Source organism: Bactrocera dorsalis, chromosome 2 (assembly GCF_023373825.1).
Source record: "Bactrocera dorsalis isolate Fly_Bdor chromosome 2, ASM2337382v1, whole genome shotgun sequence".
In the NCBI taxonomy this organism is placed as follows: domain Eukaryota; kingdom Metazoa; phylum Arthropoda; class Insecta; order Diptera; family Tephritidae; genus Bactrocera; species Bactrocera dorsalis.
Genome location: NC_064304.1, coordinates 86,049,510 through 86,074,469, shown reverse-complemented (window position 1 = coordinate 86,074,469; position 24,960 = coordinate 86,049,510). Strand labels below are relative to the sequence as shown.

Sequence of the window (24,960 nt, the reverse complement as noted above, 5' to 3'; positions counted from 1 at the left end):
GGCATAATTATAAGGTAGATCCGAATTTTGAATAAAATACATTTTCCAATCGAGATACAGATCATACCAGGTGAAGGAATTAACGAGTGTTGCACCGAATATCAAATCTTTAATTGGAAACTGTCGAATACGAGTTGTGCTAGTCTAATTGAATGTGTATGAACTGAAAGTGCGCTGCCTCAATTTAAAACTTAATTGGCTTAGTTAATCGGGTATATTATTAGCATTTATTGAATAAATATCTATATGTTATGATCTGAGGTTCAAACAAAAAAGAAACGAAGCACAGAGACTATATCCTTCACAAATACAAAAAATTGGTTACAAGAACATGATTGCGATCGTTAAATTTGTAAGCATATACAATATATATATTCGACCTGAAAACATTTTTGGATCTTGAATTATTGACTTAGATAATAATATATGCCTAATTTGGTCAAGATATCTTCTTGGTTAGAAAAGAACGTGTACAAAATTTCAATTCAATATCTCAAAAAATGAGGGACTAGTTCGCGTATATGCTGAGAGACGGAACCTTGTTCAAAAAAGTCTATAACTAATCTCTTGAATTCTTACGCAGACCAGCTATAAAAACACTAGATTGCGCACACACACTTGCCACAATGCAGTGCTAGCTGTTAATTTGCATTTGGCGACAAATCATTCAACTGGTCAATCAACACGCCCACCAAAGGCCGTAAGTCAACTGTAACCGAAGTGTATGTAAGTGATGTAACTGGGCGTGGCATGAGTGCTCCTAAATGGCAATTTACACGCTCCGTCTGTATGTGTGTAAGCGTGAATATGTAGTAGCGAGACATGACCTACACTTACACAGCGTGTTCGGGTGATCTCTTTTATTTGTTTATTCTTTTTGTTTCTTTTGCAAATTTTCTGCTTAGTGCTTCGCTGATTTTTTGTTTTACAATTTGCATTTTATATTTTTCAATTTAATTTTTATCTGCTTTTTCGAATTTTTCTTTTTTTTCACTTTTTTGTTGTATTTACTGTCAAATGCAAATGTGCAGTGATTTTATTTGCAGCTTCAACATTTTCTTGCTGCTCGATTTTTATTGAGAAATTTCGTTGCGCTTTCCTGACAGCTTGTCAAAGAAGCGTCAACATCAGCAACATCAGTGGCAGTAGCAGGAACGAAATCACAGCGTTGAAAAGCGTTGCGAACACAAAAAATATGAAAGTAAATAAAATTTGTAAAGGGTGGTCCATAAGGTGATTTTTTAACGATGTCCAATGACAACGATTTTAAGTTGGGATTCTTGAGAGAAAGTCGTTAACGGATCTTATCAGATAGTGAGGTTTCTATTAGATAGTAACGAATTTTACCAGATAGCAACGAATATGGTCGAATGGATTATTTACTATCAAGGATTCTACATTATTTTTGAAAATTATTTTATGACGCTAGAACCACAAATACAATTACATATGGCTTAGCATGGAAAATTAACTGATCCAGGGCTGCAACAACAGTGATAAATATTCTTGTGAAATTTTATGGGAAAAGTATTTTTTTCAGACATACGTTGTACGAGAAATGATTACTCTGATAATTCGATGCTGATTCTAAAGTGGTATTATCATTTTTATCGGTTGGCCTCCTCGTAACTGCAATTTGGACTTGCTTTATGTAAAACATATTTAAATGCTTTACACTCTAAAGATCGATATCCAAAGAACATCCGTTTGAAGGCGAGCTAAAGTGAGAAGGCGAAACATCTCCTACATAGGATTGTGCGCTGGGTTTGAGAGCCGCCACGTAAAAAAATACCCCCAATGAAAAATAAAAACCAGCTTCGGATGAGAGACCAGCTTTTTGATGACGACCATGGCAAACGAAATAAGGACTACGAATTGAGGGCATACACCTGGAATGTCCGGTCCCTTAATTGGAAAGGTGCCGCTGCCTAGCTGGTTGATGTCCTCGTGAAAATAAATGCTGACAACACCACCGTCCAAGAAATGCGATAGACGGGACCTTGTGGTATTTAGTACAGTGGCCATATAAAGAAGCTCAAGTTTGGTGTGGGATTAGTGGTGGTAGTACTACTATCATTCACTCCTGTGTTCGAGGCTAATCGACTTCGCCGGGCCCGAAATATGGTTATATGTAGTACTAGATTCCAGCACAAGAAAATACATCTGTATCGAAAAGTCACCAACCAGATCGATCATGTTGTGATAGACGGAAGACACGTCTCCAGTGTTCTAGACGTGCGCACACTCCGAGGTCCTCACATCGACTCGGACCACTATATTGTTGCAGCTAAGATTCGCACCCGTCTCTGTGCAGCAAAAAACGCACGTCAACAAACACAAGGAATGCTCGACGTCGAGAAGCTGCAATCACAACAGACAGCCGAACGATTTCCTACTCGACTTGTACTCCTGCTCTCAGAGAGCACTCGTCAACAACTCGCTATAAGGGAACTGTGGGACGGCATTTCAAACTCCTTACGTACAGCTACAACCGAAACCATTGGTTTTCGGAAAATGCAAAAGAACAGCTAATACGACGAGGAGTGCCATATCGCAGCAGAGAGAAAACATACTTTCTACCTCCCAACGTTACGATCGACCACAACACGTGCGGGATGGGATAGATACCGAGAGTTTAAGAGGGAAGCGAAACGCATTTGCACAGAAAAAGAGAGAGGCCGAACGGAAAGTAAGTATGAAGAGCTGGACAAGCTTGACGAGCTAGGTAATGCTCGAAAATTCTACGAAAAAATGCGGCGACTAACAGAAGGTTTCAAGACCGGAGCATACTCTTATAGAAACCAAGGAGGTGACCTAGTAACCGATGCCCAGAACATACTAAAATTGTGGAGGGAACACTTCTCCAGCCTGCTGAATGGCAGTGAATGCATAACGCCAGGAGAAGGCGAACCCGGTTCCCCAATCGATGACGATGGAGCAAACGTTCCATTGCCCAACCATGAAGAAGTTCGAATAGCAATTACCCGTCTAAAGAACAACCGAGACCGATGGATTGCCGGCCGAGCTATTCAAACACGGCGGCGAAGAACTGCATGCATCAGCTTCTTTGTAAAATATGGTCGGAAATTCGAGCTGCAGAACTAAACCGGAAAGGTACAATCTTCTATAAGAGTGTACAGCTGGTGGCGTATGCTGATGACATTGACATCATTGGCCCTCAACACCCGCGTCGGTAGTTCTGCTTTCTCCAGGGTAAGACAAAATATCTCCTGTCATCAAACAAACAATCGTCGCACTCGCGACTTGGCCCCCACGTCACTGTTCACAGTCATAACTTCGAAGTCGTAGATAATTTCATCTATTTAGAAACCAGCATCAACACCAACAACAACGCCAGCCTTGCGAAAGATTTATCCTTTGCGCATTGCCCACAGCAAATATCGCATTCGATGGAACGATGAGCTGTATGAGATATACGACGACATTGACATAGTTCAGCGAATTAAAAGACAGCTGCTACGCTGGCTAAGTCATGTCGTCCGAATGGACGAAAACACCCCAGCTCTGAAAGTATTCGACACAGTACCCGCCGGAGGAAGCAGAGGAAGAGGAATACCTCTATTCTGTTGGAAAGACCAGGTGGAGAAGGACCTGGCTTCGCTTGGAATCTCCAATTGGCGCCACCTTGCAAAAAGAAGAAACGACTGGCGCGCTGTTGTTAACTCGGCTATAACCGCGTAAGCGGTTTCTACGCCAGTAAAGAAGAAGAAGAAGCTAGGACATATGCAGCTTTGATGAAGCAAAGACTTTTTCGTTTTTCGAATATTAATTTATGCACTTCTAGGGATCAGGATCCCTCTAATATGGATTAACAAACTGAATGAACTTTATAACGATTTTAAAATAGAACGACTGTACTGATTATGGCTTGCCGACCGAATAATGCTCGGCATTCCGTGGGTACCATCCTGTAGAAAATTGTAGAAATAGGAGAACCTGTTCCGCTTTGGATTAGCCAAGTGGAAATTAACTGATCCTTATCCACCTTGGAATAACCAAATGGAAATGAACTTGTCGTCACTTGATATTTTAAAATTCAGTCATCAACTCAAAGTGATTGTGAGTCTCGAAAAGTGGTTTCCACAATCAGGTGATACCATTGTTCGACTAGTTAATATCAGCAGAAAGTCTTTAAAGGTATCAAGAACACCCAAACAATTAGTTGACTAGAGCAAAACCAAAGAAACCTTAATGTTGTGCCTTGATTCGGATCGAGTTTACTAATATTTGTACAATACTTTTACTGATCATCTGAATTTAGTGATGGCTGAAACAACAATAAATTCGAAAGTTAGTGCCAGAACTCGCCGAAGCAAACGAGATTTGATATTTTTTCCTTCATTGTGAATAGCAATAGTCCAAGCAGAACTGCTTTCCTAAGCAAGAAGAAGAAGACTGAGTGTGAATATTTCAGAATAAAAATATTCAGATTTTTGGACTACCCTGTAGCTGTGCATGTAAATACAAATTGTATTTAAGCTTTGGCGAAACCAAATCGGCTATGCTTTGGCAAACGTGTTGAATTTGTGAAACATATTTATGTATTTTTACAACAGATGATACATACACACAAAATTTTTCAAAATCTATATATACAAATTTATACACCAACACACACACCGACACACCCCTGCATTGCAAAAGTTCGCAAAACATGCTAGCACTTTGCGCACACTTTGAGCACAACACTCGTGTATATATAGTATGTATGTAGGTGTTGTTATGTAGTACCAGCGGAGCTCAGCGACCGCCCATAGGGGGCGGGGAGTGAGGTGGGAAAAAACTTTACAATTCGAAATTTGCATGCAATATCTAAGCGTATGCAATTGTTGTTGTTGTTTCACATTTCCGTCACTTGTTGTTGTTGTTAGTATTTTACACCATTTTATTGTAATCAATTTTCGCAATTCGATTTTGATGTCAATGCGCGCGAAACCGAAGTTGGCAGCTTTGCTTTGCCAAGAGCGTGCGCGCGCGTGTGTGTGTTTGTTGCATGGGCAGGCGTGGCAAGAGGGTGGCGGGAGACGCTGTTTTATCTATCAGTTTTTTCCATCTAAGCGAATAACAAATGTAAGCGCGCAAAATATGATGGCACGCAAACAATAAAAAAAAAAAAACAAAAAGAAAAAAATGAAAAGTAGAAAATCCAAACCAACGAAAGTTGAGCAAAGGAAAACAAAGAAAGAATGCACAAAAAGCGCAATACGAAGTAAACTGAATAAAATATTGTTTGCATACAAAGCGCGCATAGCGAAAGCAACTTTTCCGCTGTACATCGTATTCGCATTTGTGTTAGTCCCCGCGAAGACTAGAACGGGACAAAAGCAACGGAGGAAATTGTGGCGATAAATATCCTTTGATTGAAGTGTAAATTACTTTGTTAATGGAATTATTTGCAGGTATTGCTTTGTAGTCGCTTTCTGCAGGCGTCTAAGTGACTTGAGCTGACTCGGCACTAGTCGTTGCCGCGTCAGTCGTTTCCGCGTAACCGAAACGATTTCCTATTTTTAATCCGGCTAAAGACTCTCAACTCAGCTGGGTTCTTCACAACGATTTGACGTATTTGGCAATAATAACGTCAAGTCAACATTAGTTTCTCTCTACATGGAGTTTTCATGGTACCTCCTTCGTTTAACATTACTAACAGCAGATACCACATACAAAATCTTCAACGTGCTCACTATCTTTTAATTCGCTTAATCCAACGTAAACTCAAAAATTCACTTCGCTTTCACCGTAGACTTATAGCGATTCCTCGAACGATGCATTGGGCTTTGCTGGGAAGAATTTGATCAAATGTGATTCAGTATTTGGTTTCTGAAGCGTTTTTATTGAAATCCATTTTTATGCCCATGACATGAAACTATCGAGAACTTGAAGGGAAAGGTGCAAGTTTCCGCTTTTTTCAGTGTTGTCTCGCACCTAACTTTTGGAAAGTTATAACTTCGAAGCTATAGGCGATTTTCTAATCAGTACAATGTCAAACTTCAAAACCTGAGTTCGAACAAGAATTACTTTGCACTCAATATATTTATTAAGCGTAGTAACAAGGAATCCACTATATTTCCAATAGTTGGCTACGCTATTAAATGTTATAAAGATACGATTTCTTAAAAGAAATCCCAACCCAGCTAATCATCCGTCTTTCATCGATTCCGTTCGTGTAATTTTGATGTCACGCACTGGAAGACCAGTTGTGCAAAATTGCGATAAAGTACTGGGTGCCATATAAGCGCTATGTTCATTGCTCAGGAGCTAAACTCTGAAGGCGGTGAATAAACAGAAGCTCATACGAGGAAACGCGAAAAGCTTCATGGAATCACCATCCGCAGGTGGAATTACTGGTGATAAAAAGTTTGTTACTTACCGCTTATTAAGTCAAAACGGTGGCTATCGAGTTGCGGGTGCCACGCAAAAGGGGTCCCATTCAGGATTGAGGATTGAGGAGGGTTTTCTTAAGTTTTTGGTTAGATTGCGAGGGAATCATCTACTATGAGCTTCTCCCCTAAGGCCAAACTATTAATTCTGACCCGTAACGGGTTTTTTAATAGTGACGCTACAAAAGTAGACCGACGGGGACAGCAAACGACCTCAGACATTTTGACATTTCTCTTCAGTAAGGTTTTCTATTTTATAACGGAAATATAAACGATCCAACAACGTGTCGAGCCTCAACAATTGAGCCTCTGATGGAAAAATTTTAATCCACAGACACAGTACGACATGTTACCGTGCCAATCAGACAAATAAATGTCCTCAGTGTCAACAATATTGCTGCCGCTATATCTCACACGTCGCTATCAGTCTCTCACACGTCGTTCTCAAGCGTTTGGCGTCTCTGTGACGTCGTTGTGGCGAATTTTGCGAAAAGATGTTGGCGTGCCTACATCCTTACAAAATCAAATTATCGCAAGAACTGAAACCCCTTGACCACCAGAATCGTCATAAGTTGGTGAATTGGATTGAGCAACAACTTGGAAATGATCCGTATTTTCATAAAAAAAATCATCTTCAGCGATGAGGCTCTTTAATATTGCATCCCAAAAAAATTACGGTTTGGTGTGGTTTATGGGCCGGCGGCGTTATTGAGCCGTACTTCTTCCGTGATGTCAGGGCCGTCTCGTTACTGTGAATAGGAACTACTACTGCTCAATGATAACCGAATATTTTTACTCCAAATTGAATGAAATGGACTTGTACAATATGTGGCTCCACTAGGACAGCGCGACAAGTCACAAAGCGAATGTTATCTCACGAAATGGCCCAGTCAATTGGCCACCTCGGTCGTGCGATTTGACACCGTTAGACTATGCCCTGTGGAGTTTTTTGTTTGAGAGGTAAATCTTATAGTCCAAGCCTGGCACCAAGTGATTACTACCTTTCCCAGTCTATGGCGAATGATTTGGTTGGTGAAAAGTCGCATCAAGAGTACCTTGTGTAAATCAATTGTGTTTTTCGCCAATAGTGCAGACGCTGACAATATGCGCTGAGACAGTTTTGTGGCATTCGAGGAAAAAAATCCGCAAAATTTATGGTAATCAGAGAAATCAGGTATACTTTACTTATAATGCTATTTGGTATTCCATTCACCTACATAGTTATTTGCCATTTAAAGGATATTTTGAACAACCATTTCATTGTTACACCACAAAGAGCAGTTTTTAATGTTGTTTACTCTAAAATACATTATCCAATAACCCAGAGGGACCTAAGCCTTTTCCTATGGGGTAAAATTTGCAATAAAATATCTAAATTACACACACACTCATACCAGTACAATACACGAACTAGCAAAGTGTCAATAATGTTGCTAACCACTGTGAGCCAAAGACGATTCGTCAACGCCGTTGTCACAATACGCACATATATACACATACATATATATTATATACATATACATACATATATATATTACATATACATATATAAGTCTATTGCACATAGTTGAGCCATAGCGACTGTCTTCCCATTGACATTTGGGATTTGTGGCAATTCGTATGCAATAAGCGCTACCAGCTGCCAAACTGAGCCGCCATGCTAGCGATCAAGCCAATGACAGGGGTCTGCATACATACAACTATGGTATAAGTATTTATGTACTTACGTACTTACAAACATAGCGTATTTGCCTCAAAGTTTAGCGTTCACCGCAAATGCATAGCTCCTTTTGTAGGTAAACGCACTTACGGATACATATTAGGGTGGGTCAAAGAAAAATAATTTTTGTTTTTGTAGCTAAACGCACTTACGGATAAGCATTAGGGTGATGCAGGGCGGGTCAAAGAAAAATTTTTTATGCCAAAACGCGCTTACGGATAGACATTAGGGTGGATAAAAAAAAAATTTTGTATCTAAACGCACTTACGGATATATATGTATTAGGGTGGTTAAAGAAGAATGATTTTTGTTGTTGTAGTTAAACGCACTCACTGAAACACATTAGGGTGGGTAAAAGAAAAATGTATATTGGTTTTTGTAGCTAAACGCACTTACGGATACGCATTTGGGTGGGTAAAAGAAAAATGTATTTTTTGTAGCTAAACACACTTGGGGATACACATTAGGGTGGGTCAAAGAATTTTTTTTTTTTTTGGAAAAACGCACTTACGGATAGACATTAGGGTCAAAGAAAAATATAATTTTTTTAGTACTCTGAAAATTAGGTTCTTGCAAACACAATTAAGAGTTCATGATTGAAAAGACATTTTTTGAGATGTTTAAATCTTATTTTTTGGCGCACCAAGCGAAAAAAATATGCCTATTTTGAACCACTCTAATACACAGACACACATACGTATGTATACAAACACATAAACACACATAATCTACATATATCTCTTATATATAATTACATCAATATCTATAAATATGTGAACATTTATGCAAACAATTGCTAAGACAATGCGCACTAAAACGCGCTGCTTCGCTATTACACATCACACACACACACACAAGCGCGCAATCATCATTCTGGATACGCGACGCGTTCGCGCGCTTAGAATGCGAATTAGGCGCAGCCAGCAAATATTTGCAGCAAAATGCACTTGAAATTTCGCAATCTTGGCAACAAAAACAACGCAATTACACCAACAACATCAGACTAGGCAAACAGGCATACTTAGAAACAACAAGATATCGGGCTATAATACTAGCGGCAGGAGAGAAAAAGGTGTACACACACACAGACGAACACTCGAACACAGTGTTTTACAATACGAACGCAACAACAACAATGTGCCAACAGTTGCAGAAAATGATGAATGGCTCTCGAGGAGCGTAAACAAAGTGCGAGTGCAGAGTGGAGTGCGGCCAAGTTTTGAGAAATGGTTTGTCGCTGTTGGCGCTTTGGCATGTTGCAGCTGCTGCACTACATCCGCACACCCGCCGTCACAAGCACGAACACATATACCTTCAAACGCACTTTCATAAATAAGCCCCACACATACACGTACGTGAGAGCTTGGTTGTAGTTTTTTGCCGCGAGAAGTCTCAATTCTGACAATTCCGGTTGGTAATGGATTTGTGAAATTGAACTTTGTCGCCGGCGCAGTTTGCAGGAGTCCCGCGGGCGTGATATTCCAAAAGTGTTTCAAAACTGTTGTTGGATTAGAACGGTTTTTTACACATTTTTGTAAATATGAAAATTAAATTCGAAGAAACGAATACCTCTCAATCAACGCCGGTGTCAGAATATTGAGTAGGATTTTCATATAAAAACTGGATTCCTATAGTTCAGCTATATGCTAAAGTTATCCGATCTGAACAATTTGTTGGGAGATTGTAGCGTGGTCTTGGACTACAGTCTATGCAATATAAGAAAGTTTTCCATGCAAAACTTGATTCCGATCGTTCAGTTTATATGGCAGTAATATCATATATAGGTCCGATATCGGCGGTTCCGACAAATAAACATAGAAAAGACGTCGCGGACTAGTTCGCGTATGTACAGGCCGACAGACAGATGTACATTAGAGCGGATTTGTCTCAGGATCAGGAAAGACCTCTTCGATACTAAGCGAGACTTTAGACAATCTATTGCGGAGAAAATAATACGAGCTGCAGAACTAAGAAGAGACGGTGCAATCTTCTATAAGAGTGTCCAACTGCTGGCGTAGGCCGATGATATTGATATCGTTAGCCTCAACAACCGTGCTGTTAGTTCTGGTTTCTCCCCACTTAATAAGGAAGCGAAGCAAAAGGGTCTGGATGTGAACGAGAACTTGACGAAATATATCCAGACATCAAATAAGCAGTCATTTGGCTGCCACGTTACCGCTTACAGGCATAACTTAGAAGTCGTAGATGAGTTCGTCTATCTTGAAACCAGCATTTACGCTGACAACAATGCAGCCTAGAAATCCAACGCAGAATAACTCTACTTCGGAAAAAGTAAGTCTACGAAGAAATACCAAATTCCACAAAGCACCTCGTCCAGCTTTATGGGGAAGAGGCATGGACAATGACAACATGTGATGAGTCGGCGTTACGGATTTTGGAGAGAAAGATTCTGCGGAAGTTTTATGGTCCTTTGTGCAATCGTAACGGCGTATTTTGCAGTTAATGGAACGATGAGCTGTAAGAGATATACGAGGACATTGCCATAGTTCAGCGAATTAAGAGACAGCGGCTACGCTGGCTAGGTCATGCCCTCCGAAAGTCGCTCTGAGAGTACTCGATGCAGTACCCGCCAGGGGGAGCAGAGGAAGAGGAAGGCCAAGTAAGAGCGACGGGCGCGCTCTTATAAACTCGACTATAACCGCGTAAGTGGCGTTTACGCCGTTAAAGGAGAAGAAGAAGAATCAATGCGCTCGGGTAATTTGATCAGTAGATTATAGCCCGCAGATCAGGTTTAAGGATATAATAAAAGCTGACAGCTAAAAGACCGTTTTTCAACTCTCACCACCATCTGAGGTAGTCATGGCACTACGACTGAGCTGATCGTGTTGAAATGTGGTGGCAACGAGCGGAAAAGAAATTGTTTGGTGTTTAGTGTGTTTATTATAATATCAAAGGAAGCGGCAACAAAATTATGTTTTTCTCAGGCGTATTAGTTAACTCTAGGAAATATTTACTAAAATTGAAACGTTCGTGACGCCGAACCGAGGGAACGACAAACTTTAAGATCTTCATGGAGACGTCAGGATTATAGATTGGCAAATTATAAAGCAAGATATTTCCTGACTAATTTAAATGATGTGGTGGGATTCGAACCTTCAAATAGCTTTGTTTTACGATAGTTTTGACATTTTTATAGAGAGAGAGGTATATAGTAAGGTCTGCAGGTTTGTTCTGATAATTTTAGTACATAATTATTGCTCTTTGTACTTTTTTACTCTCGTCTTATAGACAAAAAATCGAATCTTATTTTATGCCTGAAAGTATTCCATATTCCTAAAATAAAATGACTGTGGTCTCTTGGTCCGATAATAGGGTTCTGCATAGGGGTCAATGGCCCTAAAATCAGTTATTTTTTGTTTTGTAGACCAAAGGCTTTCTTTTTTAATGTGATCAAATGCATACGGCAGTCATCTAGGGGTTAAGTCCCAACAAAAATTGAAACAAATTAGAAGTTTTCTTCGCAGAACTGTTAAGTTAAAAAGTGAAATTTCTCTACTAATTTTCACATCAATAAACCAAAGCTTACATGATTAAATCTATGCGGAAGAAAAGACGTTTTTCACATTTGTTTTATTTTTATTTTCTTTGGACTTTGCATTGTTGATATTATTCGTTAGCACGTGATCGAACATAACCGAAAATAAATAAAACGAGGGAAAAAATTCCCTCAGTGTAGTCACCTCATGACTTGCGAATTGGCCTCAAATATTTCAAGTTTAAGTGCGCACACATACAGGTATGTTTGGTACAAACACAAATTCACGTACACGCATTGACATGTGATAATGGCTATTTTTAAAATATACATACAAACACTTAGACCTCGAAACACTCTCAGACATCCAGACATCTCAGAAGAGTAACTAGCAACTACGCAGGTGCTAATAGCTGATTACACAAATAACGACTCAACTAATCGGCCATTATAGGTGAGTTGATTTTTACTGAAATAACAACAAAACGAAAATTCCCAACGGAAAGATGAAAATCAATTTTAGTAATAGTTAAATGCTAAAATCAGAAAATCTATGTGAAAAGAAACCTAAAGTGCAGTCAATATCATCATTTAACACGAGAGATGGTAGCAAAACAAAAAAAATAGGTTTTAGTAAAAAATGTGTAAGATAAATAGCTGTCAAACTCATGAGAAACAGTTTGTTTAAGTTTAGATGAGAATGAAATGTGATTTTAGGTTTATTTTAAGCAACTTTACACTGTGATAAACCGTATGAGAACTAGTAGCCAACTTCGCAACGTATCGCATAGGTGAGTGAAAAATTGATGAATTACAGGCTTTGAGATATTAAATCAATTTTTTTTTTTTTGTAGTTTTTGTTTGACAGAAAAGTTGGTTATTTTTTAATTACTGTTGGCTGTCGCAGAGCATCGCTATTCTGACGTCATGAAAAAATTGGGCACAAAATTGTCATATACGAAACTTACGCATCAGAGAAACAAAAAAAAATATAGCAAGTTAGACACATGGCATGCCTGAAAAAAGTTTTCAAATTGTTCAACTTAATTACGAAAATTCCAGTTCTGTAAAGAATGTGTTTCGCGCGCTTCGCTCAACTTATGGTCAACATAATCGGCTTATCGGTCCATTTTTCTTGAAAAATGATGACGGTGCGAACCTAATTGTCAATGGCGACCGTTATCGTGCCAAGATAACCATTTATAGTACTTGATGCTTAAAATTGAAGATCGTGATCTCGGCGACACTTCGGTGAGCAGATCATTTTACGTTTTAAGCCGGTCGATGGGCCACCAAGATCGTGTGATATTACACTTTTTCCTGTGTGGATATGTAAAGTCGAATGCCTATGCGGACAATCCCGTTTCGATTCAGGCCTTGGAGCAAAACATCACGGATGTCATTCGCCAGATACTAGTCGAATAGATCGAATGAGCCATCGTAAATTGGACTCAACGGATGGACCATCTGAGACGTATACGTGGTCATCATTTGAAAAAGATAATTTTCAAAAAATAAATGCCAAAGAATGTGCTTTCGAATTAAATTGAAGTTTCTGTGTTTTATCTTTAAATTTGATAACACTGTTCGAAGAACATATAGTTGTAATAGCTTTCAATAATTATACGAATACGTAGTAAGAGTAAGAGTTCGATGCAAAAAGAGAATAATTCAAAAAGAATGGAGAAGTGGAAGACTCGATCGCTTAAGCTTTTAAATAATTATTAGTTACTTAGCTTATTGTAGAAGAAAAATCTCACAGGACAAAAAATCTGACAAAATTTTAGTAAAGTGAAGTTAGGGTTGAATTGAACTGCTAATGTTAATCCCAAATTATGATACATTGGATATTGTAAACTGTCTGCGAGTGTTCAAGATTTTTCTACCTAAAAATATGTCGAATTCAAAAGACAAAACAAAACCATATTACAATTAATGATTGTCGAAAGGCTAGACCAAATTTTGATATTTGACCAAATGGCAACAAAAATTCAGTTTTGTGTAAAAATATGTACCTAATTCAAAGCAACTTAAAAAGCGAAATTATTATCATAAATCATATTCTTTTAGTATTACTTAACGAAATCGATACTCGTAAGCCCAGTCGGTGCACAGAAATTTTTCGCATCGACTTTGAAAACGACGTTTTGAGCAAAGCGTGCTTAAAGTTTTGGAAGCCAATTACATTAAGTTAAATTAAATATGCTAATAAGTCCGAAACTATTCGCTGGATCAATTTCTAATTTTTGAATAATATTTGCAAAACTTTTTACATTCAATTTTGAAATTCACAAGTTGATTTTTATTTAAAAATATGTGTTCGAAAAATGTTCATGAAAAAATAAAATAAAATATACATATGCAACACACATATTTTTTTTTAATAATGTAGCGCCTAATTTTTATTTAATTATTCATTTTATTTTTAATTTTCGAAAACCGTACTTTTCATTTCCTAATACATATGTAGATTGTTATTCATTATTTATTTTGTTTTATTTTTATTGAAGAATATTTATTATTTTACTTTTATTTTTTATTTTATTTCATTTGACTGCATTCACTTACATTTAATTTTATTTTAATTTATTAATATTTATTTTTTACTTTTATTTTCTTATATTACTGAATATATTTTTTTTATTTGAGTATATTATTAATAATTTATATTTTTTATTTTACTTTGCTTTATTTGATAATAATAATAATTATTATTTAATTTTGATATTTATTTTATTTCATTTTATTCAACTTTATTTTGTTTTAACATATAATATTATTTTTATTTTATTTTATTCTCAATATATTTTATTTTACTAATTTTACTTTTTTAATTTTTTTTACTGCAAATAATTTAATTAATTTTTTTAAATAATTTTATTTTGATTTTTTTATATATTTTAGTTTTCTTTTATTTAAATTTAATTTATTTTACTTTATAATACTGCTTTTTTATTTTAACTCATTTTGTTTTATTTTACTGCATTTAATTTAATTTTTTTTAAATTATTTTATTTTTGTTTTATTTTATGCTAATATATTAATAATTATTATTATTTTGTTATATTATTTTATTTAACTGCATTTAATTAATTTTTACTTTAATTACTTTTAAAATTATTTTTTCTAATTTTTATTTTAATTTAACTAGATTTCATTTTTTTATTTTTTATAATATTTTATTTATATCCACGCATTAGTTTTATTTCGTCTTTAGGCTTTCTAGCTGTATCAATGAATGTTACTCACCTGGAAAACAATTTTGCTTGAATTTCTGTAAAACCGACTGAGTTTCGTTGCAAAAATTTCTATTCCACTTTGAGTAGTTGTAGCTGCGTGAAGTAGTAAAAAATACCAATAATAATAATAAACTCGTAATTGAAAAGCACAAAAAATTCATAAAATATTACACGTACGTATACATATGCGTGTATAAAGTAAGCACTAGACAAAAACAACAACTAATGGAATGAAAATGTTACAAATTGCTAGAGTCAATAACAAAGTAGAAAAACGTAAAATTTAGACTTTAAATTATTGCTGAAAGAAAAAACCACAACATAGTATACCCGCGTACATAACAACCGAACGAAAACTAGTGCGCGCGCACACACACAGACACGCGCGCACACACGCGTAGGCTTTAGAAACGCTAAACCGAAAGCGAAAACGTTGAGAAAATCGCGAACTGCAACGGATTCGAAAACTCTATTGCAACGCACGAAAAATCACTTATACATACACACGCGCACACACACACACATTGACAATACAAATTTGTCTGTATCAAATGCAGCGCATATGGAGAAAAACAATTTAAGACCTTCGCGAACACATTTGGAATAAAAATTACATAAATTATGGACAATGCATTTGCGAAAAATAAAGAAAAATAATTTGCGAAAACTTCAAACGCCTGTGCGCAGGCGTAGCACTTCGTGGCTGTGCTGTTTACGCGCACACAAACGAATTTCAGCAAATTTTCCTTATTACGCAAGTCAAATGTTGCACTTTATGTTCGGCCCACACTTCATGCGATCACTTTGTATTTCACTAGTATTTACTTTGTCGTTGGCAATTTGCTTAGTTGAAACGCCAGGAGATTTTCAGAACCTTACCGCAGCGCAGCCAAAAACAGACTCAACTTGGCTAAAGTCGGCAACGACCACAACACCTGCAGCAGCGGCCGGGCCGACAGCCAGCAACACCTGAGCGCGTAATAAAAAGCCAACGTCCCATATGCGCGCGCAGCAGCAAGCAACGCGCTGCGCAAATTGGCAGCAACAGCGCCGACGCAGCGCGTTGCTATTTGTGAGCCGAACGGCGACGCCGGCGTCGGTGCGGATGAGCAACCTCGCCCGAACGGATTAGGATCGTACGCAGCTCGTTTCCTCTGATGTTGTTGTTGTTTTTGTTGCTGTTGCTATTGGCAGCATGTCTGCGCTGCCGTTTACAGCATTATCCTCTGCTGCTGCTAACGTAAACTGCTAATTAACAGCGGCTAACAGCGTCGCACGATTCTACCATACCGCTGTGCTGTTGTTGTTTTTTCGCTTTCTTAACTCGTTTTTCTTTCGTAGTGATTTCGTGCGGCTGGCAGTCGTATTGTTTATCTATTTATTTCGCGTGTTTGTATGTGTGTGTGTGTGTGCCTGTGTATTTACAAACATTTCAACAACTTAAGGTTATTGTTGCTGTTGCGGTTTATGTTGTTATTAGCGTTGTTGCTCTTGTTATTCATGTCATTGCATTGTAATTATTATTATTTATTGTTGTTGTCACATCATCTCACGTCCCACAGATGTTATCGGCAAGCATTTAAGATTTCTCAAAATCTCCGTGCCGCCTGCGCAATAATCACACTTTTTTGGGGTTAAACACGTTCATATTGTGGACATCGTGCCGTTTTTAATGGCAAGCAATGAAAAATAAAAAAATAGAAAACAAAAAACCGTCGAGACATAATAAACCACATCATTGAAAATGCAAGTGCCGAAATAAAATTTTATAACTTTTATCGTTTTTTGAATAAAATTTGTAACGTTTTTATGTTCTTCGAGACCTTGAAAGGATAACTTAGCTATGACCTTAGCCGAGGTGTCTGCATTTTAAATCCAAATATTACATGCTTAGTATTCTTCTACAATATAGGGTGATCCAATTTGAGGTTCACAATTTTTTTTTTAAGAAAAAAACACAGAAACTTCAAATTTAATGGGGAATGTTTGTTATCATTCGAAAGAACGTTCTTTGGCATTTAATTTTTGAAGATTACATATATCTTTAAAATGTTAGCCGCGACTGCGTTTCAGATGGTCCATCCGTTGAGTGTAGTTTTCAATGACTCTTTCGGGAATTTCGACTGTTAACTGACGAATGACACGCGTGATGTTTTACTCCAATGCCTGAATTGATATGACTTTAGACTTTACATATGTACATATCTCTACAAGAAAAAGTCTAACGGAATGATATCACTCGATCTCGGTGACTAATTGACCAGCCCAAAATATGAAACTATCTGCTCACCGCAGTGTTCTATCAATTAATTCATTGATTGATACGATATGACAAATGACACCAAGCTTTAGTTTCATGCATCAAATAGTCAGTTATCATGGCACGATAACGGTCGCCATTGGCGATTACGATCTCACCGGCATCATTTTTGAAGAAATATGGACATGTATGGATAAGTTTTTTCTTGATGAAATGGCAGCCTTTGAATCTCTTCAGCTTGCTCTTCATCCCAAAAGCGGCAATTTTGCTTGCTCACATACCCATTGAGCCAGAAATGGGTCTCATCACTGAACAAAACTTGGCTCGAAAACGTCGGATCTTCTTTCCAAGAGCCCATAGATCGAATCCATGTCGCTTAAGAAGGTCAAACATCTTCAATTCTTGCACAAACTATATTTTGTTCGCTTTCAATTTAATATCTCGCTATTCCATACGTCAGTCCGAGATGCTGAGATACTACGAGATGTAAAGGTCAACACAAATCATTTACATCGAAGTTCTCACATTCGAAAACTTGTTAAAGTAGCATCGGAAGAAAATGGAAAGTTCCCTCTCCGAATATTTTGCTTTCGTCGATTCTAACAAGGTGTCTTTCTTGATCTCCTATGTTCAGTGCAAAACAAATCGTACATCCAGGGCGAAGTTCTGGAAAATTGCCTAGTTGAGCCTCACTGTGCTCCCCATATTGAGAATAATAATGGCTTAAAAGTGGTTGTTTGAAGTCGAACTTCGTGTTGACCTTCCTTTCCAACCTACCAAACAAATAATTAATTGGATCTATAATTATAATTATAACTATAACTATAACTATAACTATAACTATAACTATAACTATAACTATAACTATAACTATAACTATAACTATAACTATAACTATAACTATAACTATAACTATAACTATAACTATAACTATAACTATAACTATAACTATAACTATAACTATAACTATAACTATAACTATAACTATAACTATAACTATAACTATAACTATAACTATAACTATAACTATAACTATAACTATAACTATAACTATAACTATAACTATAACTATAACTATAACTATAACTATAACTATAACTATAACTATAACTATAACTATAACTATAACTATAACTATAACTATAACTATAACTATAACTATAACTATAACTATAACTATAACTATAACTATAACTATAACTATAACTATAACTATAACTATAACTATAACTATAACTATAACTATAACTATAACTATAACTATAACTATAACTATAACTATAACTATAACTATAACTATAACTATAACTATAACTATAACTATAACTATAACTATAACTATAACTATAACTATAACTATAACTATAACTATAACTATAACTATAACTATAACTATAACTATAACTATAACTATAACTATAACTATAACCATAACTGTAACTATAATTATACTACTTGGATTTTCGATCAAACCTCGCAACATATTTTTCCAAGAAACTGATCTTGTCTCGCCAATAATTATCAGCAGAGACACTAGACTTGAGCCACCGTTAGACATTCAGCACTTAGGCGACCGATAATAATGTGGGAATCCAAAAAGTTAAAAACACTTTGCCGTAACAAAGACCTGGACGCATAAACTGTCTCTCAGGTGTCGAAATCCGTTGGCCTCTTAGTTCATTTTTTACGTACGGAAGTAAAAAGAAGAAAGGAAGGTGTCAAGTTAAGACTATAAATGATGACTCATCAAGCCGATGTTTAAAATGCTCAAAATTGCTGTTGTTTCGTTTGATGTGTGAGAGCTTTCAATTTCATAGTGAAGAGTTATCGGTCTACGTCGCAAGTGGAAATCTTTAGGACATCAATGATCTTGTAAATTTGCGAGATTGTGTAAAGTTCGGCTTCTTATGTCGGCACTTAACTCTTCCTTTCTAATTTCGTCACTTAACCTTTTCAACATTAATTTCCCAAACCTTCGAATACTGCACAATAATTGGGAATATTAAAAAAACGTCCAATTATCAAAATATGGAGAATTCTTAAATTAGCCGGTGAACTTGTTCCACATTCCTTTACAAAAAAGACATATCTACATATATATGTAAGCACATATGTTCTTATATTTTTAACACGAAAAACTCCGTGCCCTTCCGCCAGCATGCATAATTCATAAAATCTTGACATGCGATCACTTTTACGCCGATGCAAAATGAAGGACAATGGCTTATTCGCTCACAGTGGGTTATTATTTTTTTCCTCGCTTGCGTGCTGAAATTTCCGTATTCTTAAAATTAATGAGATTTACTGTTGCTGACGGCTAATAATGAGACATTCTCTTACAACTTGATGAGCCGGACTGTCAGCCTACATTTCGCAGCCTCTTCTTTATGTTCTGCTTCGCCTCTTTCTTATCTCTTTCTCACTTTCACTCATAACGGCATATCCGCTGTTACTTGCACATTATTCATCCACTTTATGCTGACTAATGCAGTTTGCAATCTTCTGCTTATCATTTTATAAGTCGGTAAGTGGTGCGAGGCTAAGACACTGACAACGAAGTAGTAATATTTTTTTGCGGCTGGTAATTAGCAATCAATTAACAATGAGCTGTCAAATAGCAGTTGACAAATTAGGTGGCGTAATCTTTAGAAGTGTCGGTTATTCTCAATATATTCTTACCGGTTTAACGACTCTCTGACGTCGAAACTCGAATGGAATTTTGGAGACCAATTATTACATTTTTTTATAATATCCGAAATAGGTTTAGCTCAGGCTTTATTCTCAACTGTGCTTCGTATTCTAATTCTCCTTTAAAAGATTCTGAAAAAAGTAAATGTGGAACATTGCTATGCTCCAATACTGTTTTTTTTACCTACAAAGATCATAACCTGGGTTTCATAAAGTCAATTAACGACTTAGGCTTGTCGGGTCCACCACACATTGTTTACATTGCAGTTCAATTAACCATTAATAAACAATAAGGTGATTCAACGGGAAGCGACTTGAAAAACATAATTTTGCTGTATAAAACTTCTGACTGAATACATCACTTATAGGTCACGTCAGGAACTGCTCCGAAATAATAAGCCCCGATATATCCGACGAAACATACCCAGTTCACTCCGCAGACGACGTCGCTGCGAAAAACACTGTGCGAGACACAAAAACAAAACTGAATAAAAAATCAATCTAACATTGGCAATTAAGGCACATCTTCTTCTTTACTGGCGTAGACACCGCTTCCGCGATTTTAGCCGTGGCGGGTATTAATCCGAGCGCACCAGTCTCTGGAGTTGATGCTTCGCCTTCTCACTTTAGCTCGCCGGATGTTCTTTGGCTACCCAGAGGATACATTATCTAAGATCTGTAGTCGTGCGCTGCTTGAGTCATATGTAAAGAATCGTTTCTGGCTACTCCCAACTTGAATTGCAATCAGAGAACTTTCCTCACTTGCGCGAACTTCTACACATGACTCCATCATCCTATAATTATAATTAAGGCACATATTCCGATCATAATCATATCAGGCTATTGGCCAACATCGGAGAACCGATAAATGTCTTGTGTTACTGAGCAGAGCCTGGCATACTCAATGGGGAAGGATAACCGAAGTAAGGCTCTGCAAAAAGTTTATCGTACAACTACTCTGAAGCTTTATCGGTAATAAGCGGAAAGACCTCCACCGACTTATTAGTATTTGAAATAACGAAAGTAAGGACGTGGACGAAAAAAGGAACAAATGTCACCACCACAAAAGAAGAAATAAACTCGTTGAGAGCAAAACATGTGATGGTAAACAAACGGATGACACCGAAAACATTCTATCTCTTCAATTTCTCCTCTAGAAGCTGTTAATTTTTCGGAATCGCCGATATCTTACTAATAAAGCGATATACGAGAGTATGCTTTTACATTTTGGAATTCGAAAATCGCTTTATTGTTTTGTAAAATATTTTCCATTAAGATGTATAAACATTTGCGCGGCTTTAAACCGTCAAAGCGCTATTTCCACTCTGCTTGACATATGCATCTCCAAAACATGCGTTCTGATAGCACCAACCGCCTATCAGGTGTCGAAAAACGTTGACCTCTTAGTTTATTTTTCACGTTTGAAAGTATTTTGGTTTTAAGTCAGGATTATACGGTGGATGACTCACCAAAATGATGTTTTGAGTTTTAAGAAATGTAGTTGTTTCTATCGAAGGGTTAGAACTCGCATTGCCGTGGTGAAGAGTAATCGTCTTCGATTATTGATTTGCCTGAATTCTTGAAAGAAAACTAGCAAACAAACTTACTATTCTGCGTTGTTCAAGTGGTATGGGTGCGGCATGTAAAATTTTTCCATAGAAACAACTTTTGTTGCATTCGGCTCACTTTGCAATACCCATACTGTGTACTGCTCTTTACTTTCGGGTTTATAATCCACGTTTCGTAATCTTTCATCAAGCCATAGACATGAATCGACACGAGTCTTTTTTGGCGATTGACAAGTTGTCTAGGATCCAATGGGAGTAATTTTTTACAGTCAAATCTTCATACAATATTTAATGTATGCAAGTGCCACTGAAGTCTATAGTTGCCTCTCTCTCCCGATAGGTCTGGCAATATTAGTTTGTGCAGAGCATCAATATTTTCCGGAACAACAACTGATTTTGGACGATCTTCTCGAAATTTGTCTTGGAGTCATCTAAGATCTCGATTGTATTCGCCTTACCATCGATAAACACTGGTCCCTGATGTAGCTTCATCACGGACTACTATAGCATATAAGTACATAAGTATGTATGTAGCTGACATCTAAGCTGATTGATCAAAATAAAGATTAAGATATTTTTATACTCTTTTATGCTATACGAAATACCCCTGTGAAAGGTAATTTTACAACAAATTTATAAATACAAACTACCCATCGAGTTCTGTAGTTTCCAGAAAATACTACATAACGGCATATAACCATATGTGTATGTATGTAAGCACAATAATTGAGACTCACATCGCCTTACAAGTGTTCGCATAAATAAATTGGACATTAATGCAAGCATATAGTACATACATTTCATACATATGTACATTCGTACATACATACATACATCCATACATACATACATATGTGTGAATAGATTCACTTGGCGCAAGCAACACTTTTGCATTGCTTCTCAGCATTCAACACAGTCAAAATTAATTGGCTCGTTTTGTGACTCAATGAGAATTTTAATTCTGCCAGCAATTCGGCCACAGTAAAGAATCATCGCTGATGTGGTGCGACAACGGACAATGACGCGACGTTGTGTCGGAGTTTGTTGCTTGTTCTTCCCCGAAATGAGTCAAAGCGGCAGCAAGCATTTGCTACTTTCAGGTATGATTTTACATGTGTATAGGTGTCAAGGTAGGTGTGATTGTGTGGGATGTATGTATATGTAATTACATTAAATTATGTGCGGCCGATTATGTATATAAATGTATAGTATATATAATTAAATTCATATAACGGATTTTCCAAGTAGAGATACTTTTTTCAATAGTTTTTTTGACAGATCTCGTGTGTTTGGCATTTCATCATGGAAATACTTACGCCTGACCAACGTTTACAAATCGTTCAACTTTATTACGAAAACTCGCGTCCATCAACTTATGGTCAAAATGTGTAATAGGCCTACTGAGCGTGCTATTCGCAACACCATCACCCATCTTTAGACCCAACATTTATTAATGGATAATATCTGAAGCGCGCAGTAAATAGCAGCCGTAGTTGAGAGTGTACACGAAGACCGCAAAGAGTCGATTCGGCGCCGTTCGCAGCAACTCGGACTGACGTATGGAACGACTTGGCCCATTTTTCGTACAGATCTTAAATTGAAAGTGTATAAAATATAGCTTGTGCAAGAACTGAAGGCGGTCGACTTTCTTAAGTGACATCGCTTCGCTCTATAGACTTTTGAAAAGTTCCAAGAACATCCGACGTTTTCGAGTCAAATTTTGCTCATTGGTGAGGCGCATTTCTGACTCAATTGGTATGTAAACAAGCAAAATTGCGGCATATGGGACGAAGAGCAACTTGAAGATATTCAAGGGCTGCCATTTCATCCAGAAAAAGCAACTGTTTGGTGTAGTTTGTGGGCCGGTTGAATCATCCTTCCATATTCCTTCAAAAATGATGTCGGTATGAACGTAACCGCCAACGGCGACCGTTATCGTGTCTTGATAACCGGCTATTTGATATCTGAAAGCTTGCGATCTCGGCGACATTTGGCTTCAACAATATGGCGCCACTTCCCACACATCGGTTCAATCAAGGGATTTATTCAGAGAATACTGCGGTGATCAAATAATTTCATGTTTTGGGTCGGTTGATTGGCCACCAAGATCGTGTGATATCATAACGTTTGACTTTTTCCTATGGGGATATGTAAAGTCTAAAGTCTATGCGGACCATCCGGACTGAATCGAAGTCCTTGGAGCAAAATATTACGCGTGTCTTTCCCCAGTTACCAGTCGAAATGCTCGAACGAAATGCACTCAACGGGTGTACCATCTGAGATGTAAATAATAGTAAACATTCCCCACTAAATATAAAGTTACTGAGTTTTTTCTTTAAAAAAGTAGGGAACCTCGAAGAATCACCCTTTATCTTTACACGTATGTGTGCATTTACATAATTGCCAGCAGACGCTACTGTAATTCACACGAGCAAACAATATCAAAACCATATGCCACCAACCACACATACATACATACATACACAAACAGTTGTGTGTGCAAATATGTTAATTACAAATGTTTGTATGTATGTCGAACAATTCTTTTAGGGAACTGCTGTTTGATGGAATTATTTCGTTGGCAAAACATAAATCAATGCGCGACTGACGGCCAGGGAAACGATTGACGGACTGACTACTGAGCTGATGAACTGCCGACGGGCTGTTGGACTTGTGAACTTATAAACTTTTATGCAAATGTTCTCATACACATATGTACATACATAAACGCATACAAATCGTCTGGTTGAAAGGAGTGTCGCACATTAATTTGCAGCGACAACAAAAACAAACAGACAAGCGTCACGTCCGCAAGTGAACTGCATTCAAATGCGCAAACGTCGCGATGCCCGTGCAAAATATACCGACAGGCTCACATACATACGCACAAACACACTTATTTCAATATAAGAGGATAACTTTCAATCAAATTTTTTATGCTCGTCGGTTAAACGTACATACATACATACATATATCTGCAAAATCTGTGAGTAAGTATGTCTGCAAGCACATGTTATTGTCAATATGCAGTTAAGTAATTCATTACTCGTATGTAATTAGTCAAGCAATCGTAATTCATTATTCGGTAATTATACTCGATAATTGCAAGCGATTTTATTCTATAGAATTGATGGAGCGCACATACATACATTCGTAAGAATGCATTGTTAATTTCTTTTTTGTATTTTGGACAAGGAAATTGGAAAAATTCCAACCTTATGCAAAGCTTTTAAATAACCAAATAAAAACACGAGTTCTTTTGGTTAACTTTAAGGTAATTGATTTGTTTGCTTCCTCCCAATTCTACTGTCATACCAAATTATCTGTTATTACAATATCTGGCCTGACAAAATGTATTATCTGTGACTTAGCTACTTTGGAATTCATCACATTTCTTATATCGATACAATGAAACCATTATCTCCCCACTTTTTATGCAGGCAACTTTATAAGTGCACGATCATTTCTTCCTTGGTTCGAATGCTTTTACCACCAAGTCCCTTCATCACATCTAGAAACCTAGAAACAGTAAGTGCTCGCTTGATCGATAACTCTTGAAAACACTACTAAAATATTCGGTTGTAGGAACCG

General features: G+C 37.1%; 1 protein-coding gene across 3 annotated transcripts in view; it reads right to left on the bottom strand.

Moving 5' to 3' along the window:
- The window catches only part of LOC105222720 (fatty acyl-CoA reductase wat), a 129,727-nt gene extending 113,898 nt beyond the window's left edge, over positions 1–15,829 (bottom strand). For 2 of the 3 annotated variants that reach the window (XM_011200156.4, XM_029548856.2), the window contains exons 1-2: positions 15,679–15,829; positions 14,864–14,946 (exon numbers count right to left, since the gene is read on the bottom strand). The gene's annotated coding sequence lies outside the window, so the exon portion shown is untranslated. The remainder of the gene's footprint in view (positions 1–14,863; positions 14,947–15,678) is intronic. The other variant, XM_029548855.2, reaches the window with a different exon arrangement.
- Positions 15,830–24,960: the final 9,131 nt, after the last annotated feature.